Here is a 4251-nt window from a genome sequence, read left to right as displayed (position 1 = left end):
TGTTCAAGCGACTTAATTGATGGGAAATGAAAAATGATAGGAAAATATGAATCAGAGGATGGCCTGAAATGATTATAACTTCATTTAAGAATGACACCAGTCCTGTAATATAGTGTCCCTGTCATCATGGGAGTCATTGTGTTCCAAAGAACTTGCTCTGGGGTCAGAAAGAGAGAAGATAAATTCAACATCCCAACATCTGATCAAGATGTACAGTCTGTCTACCACTCAGTTCCTTGAAGCATTTTTCTCTCTTTAAACAACATGTGCAGGTCTAGCAAAGGGTTAACGTGAGATTAAAATACAGTCATTTATTTAAAACTTATCTGATCAAAAAGGCTTTCATATTATTTGTTTATTCTGGATTTGATTTCCTTTTGATTTTAGCAAAAATAAATTTTTGAGAAATCATAGGATTTGATCATAGAAAAATAGTAATGTGTGCTTTTTCTTCATTATTATTTCCAAATTGAAACTAAAAAATTGGGGTTTTGAGCTGTCTAAAGAGTGATTGTGATAAGGTGAATCATTATGGATGAAAACTAATGCAAAGCCCTAGAGGAGACCAAAGGAGAATTTTAGGGAAAAGACAGAGCTTCATTACTGGGACCTCAACACATTAGTTAAGAAGAAAGAACTACTGAGAGGAAGGAGCCATCATCTTGGGAGAGTGTGGTTTTCTAATTTAGTAATCTATTTTCTCTCCCACCTCTTCCCCTACTGACAAAGGATTATCTGTTTCCATGTATTGCCCAACTGTCACAGTTGTAAGGACATAAATGTGTATCGAGAGATAAGGTTAAAATCCTGGTTGTAAGGGAAAAAGTTGGACTTCCGGGAAGATGGCGACCAAGAGAAGCAGCAATTATGAGTCCTGATGATACCCGACCTCCATTGTCTCAAATATAGCATTCTACAAAGCCAACAAATACTATCAGTAGAGGAATAAAAATGACAAAATACAAGGCACAGAGAATGAGCAGATTAGAAGACCGAACAGAGAGCAGAAAAGAAACAAGCAGCACCACAGCAGTGCCATCTTGACTCGTAGCACCCAACTCCAGAGCCAGAAGGAAAAACCAGGACCTGAAGTGAGCAGCGGCAGATCAACGATTGTAAGTCATCACTTCTTCCTACGCAAATAACAGCTACAGCTTCCAGCAGCTGAGCTCACCATGCCTTTCAGGGATCCAGGATGGAGCTCAACACCAGAAAAGAAACCTGCACTCCTCACAGCCAACGGTGTAATGGGGACACCGTCTTGCCAGTGGCAGTCAAGTTAACCACACCTGCCACAGATCCAGACCAGTACGCGCCAAAATCATCAGTGAAACTGTGGTCCAGTCCCCGCAGGAGCACTCCCAGCACTGTGCCCCCAGGGACTCATGAGCTGCGATAAACTTCCTGGGTCTGAGATTTTGTGGTTCAGCCTATGAAAGAGTAGTGGTGGCTGAGATTACCACACTCTCCAGAGATCCAGAGTAGCTCTCAATAACACCCTAATTGAAGTCATGGTTCCTGTGGGAAAACACACAGCCCAGTGCCCCAGGGACCCACACAGCCACGATAAACTCCCTGGGTCTGAGATTTTGTGGTTCAACCCAAAGAAGGAGTAGTAGAGGCTGAGATTACCACACCCTGCAAAGATACAGAGCCGTGCTCAATAACACCTTAAGAGAAGTTGTGGTTCCTACTGGAAAATGCCTAGCCTGCTTCCCCCAGGGACTCACACAGCCCTGATAAACTCCTGATCTCAGACTTTGTGGTACAACCCAGAGAAGGTGGGAGTAGGGTCTGCTGTTGGACATAGCAGAGGCTCAGACAGACTTAGGCTCTGATCAGTGGAAAGTGTGGGGGGAGACCTCTACGCTTAACACTAGACCCAACTAGTCGGATCTTCGAGATCACTCAGACCTCCCAATTGTGGTGAATGGGAAGAATTAAGACCAGCCCAGCCCTAGTTGTGGATAACAGAGACTACTCTGCTTACCTGCTGACACCTCTAAATTCCTACTATGAAGACTGGAATTTCTTCTTTTGTGAAGTGTCTATTTAGTTCATTTGCCCATTTTTATTCGTTATTTGTTTTCTTATTACTTCATTTCTTGAGTTCTCTGTATAGTCTAGATATTACTCTTTTATCAGAGGAGTAGTTGGCAAAAATCTCCCATTCTGTTGGCTCTCAGTGGAGGTTCTTGATGGTTTCCTTTGCTGTACAGAAGCTCTTCAGTTTAATGCAATACCATGCATTATCCGCCTTTTAGTTTTTGTGCCTTTGAGGTCTTGTTGAAAAAGTCTTTACCTGTGCCTATGTGTTGCAGTGTTGGACCTATGCCCTCTTCAAGGAACCTCAAGGTCTCTAGTCTAATTTCCAAGTTTTTGATCCATTTTTTTTTTTTTTTGGTGGTACTGGGGTTCCTGGAAGCCCTTCCACCTCCGGGCTACACTCCCAGACCTACTTTATATTTTTTATTTTTGAAAACAGGGTCTCTTAAGCCAGTGCGGCTGGCTTCGAACCTGTGCGATCTCCTGTCTCCATCTCCCAAGTGCGGGGATGATAAGCATGCACCACCATATCCAGTGTTGATCCATCTTGAATTGAATCTTGTACGGGGTGAGAAAGTGGGTTTTATTCCATTTTTCTGCATATGGTTAAACAGTTTTGTCGACACCATTTCTTGAACAGGCTATCATTCATATGACCCAGCAATGCCACTTCTGGGTATCTACCCAAAGAATGGAAACCAAACTACCAAACTAAGGTATGTGTATCTATGTTTATAGCTGCGCAATTCACAATTGCCAACTATGGGAACAACCAAGATGTCCATCAACAGATGAATGGATTACAAAACTATGGGACATGTACACAATGGAATTTTACTCAGCCATAAAGAAAAACACAATTACATCATTTACCGAAAAAATGTATAAAACTGGAGAACATTTTGCTAAGTGAGAATAGTCAGTCAAAAAATAAGAAATTATATGATCTCCCTAATATGCAAAAGCTACAGAGAAAATGGGTCATCGGAGGAACTCTAGACAAAGAAGGAGATATTATATATGAGCAAATAAGGTGACTTGAGGGGATGAAAGGGGAATGAGAGAAATTATGTAATGTTTATGATGTACTTTAACAAACATATCAAAGTCAATCACTAAGCCAAACATGAGAAGAAAGGAGAGATAGGGAATGAGGTAGGAATTGGGTAACGGCTAACTGGGTGATGTGTGAATATATATATATATATGCCTTCCCCATCTTGTACTTCATTAAGATGTATGACTACAATGCACCAAAATAAAAAAAAAAATAATCCTCTGTCACTAGGGAGAGAGGGGGAGTAGAAAATTTCTGACTGGATTAGAAAACCACACTCTCTCATGTTGAAAGCTCCTCCCACTCAGTCAACCTTCTCTACTAAGGTGTTGAGGGCCCAGTGAAGAAGCTTTGTCTTTTCCCCAGATCCTCCTTTTGCCTCTCGAGGGCTTTGCCTAAGCTTTGAGTCATGATGATTCTCCATATCACATCACTCTTTAGACAGCGCAAAACCCAAAATTTTAGTTTAATTTTCATGAGAGGAATAATGAAATAATAGCACATCACTATCTTTCTACCATCAAATACTATGCTTTCTTAAAATATATTTTTGTTTAAATAAAAATAAAATCAAATCCAGAGTACAAATTCATGTGAATATATTATTTGAACAGATGTGTTTTCACATGAATTATATTTTAGTCTCACCTAACCCTTTGCTAGACCTGCACATGTTTTTTTGGGGGAGTTTGGGTGGGGGTTGAAGTTTTTTTTGTATTTTTTGATGGTACTGGGGATGGAACCCTTCTAACTCCGGAGTACACTCCCAGACCTATTTTTTATATTTTATTTGGAAACAGGGTCTCTTAAGCCAGCAAAGCTGGCTTCGAACCTGTGCGATCCTCCTGTCTCCACCTCCCAAACACGGGGATTACAAGCATGTGCCACCATTCCTGGCCACATGTTTTTAAAGGACAAAAAACTATGATTAAAAGAACCAAGAGGCAGACAGACTGAGCACCTTGATCAGACATCGAGGTTTGAATTACCTTTCTATCTGACCCCAGAGCCAGTTCTCAGGAACAAGGAGACTCCCATGATGACAGAAACACTTTATTACAGGACAGGTGTCATTCTTTAATGATGTTATAATCATTTCAGGCCACTATTTGGATTCTATTTTCATAACATTGTTCATTTTTTATCAA

The sequence above is a fragment of the Muscardinus avellanarius genome (genome assembly GCF_963383645.1).
Source record: "Muscardinus avellanarius genome assembly, chromosome: 11".
Classification (NCBI taxonomy): domain Eukaryota; kingdom Metazoa; phylum Chordata; class Mammalia; order Rodentia; family Gliridae; genus Muscardinus; species Muscardinus avellanarius.
This window is presented reverse-complemented; position numbering follows the sequence as displayed.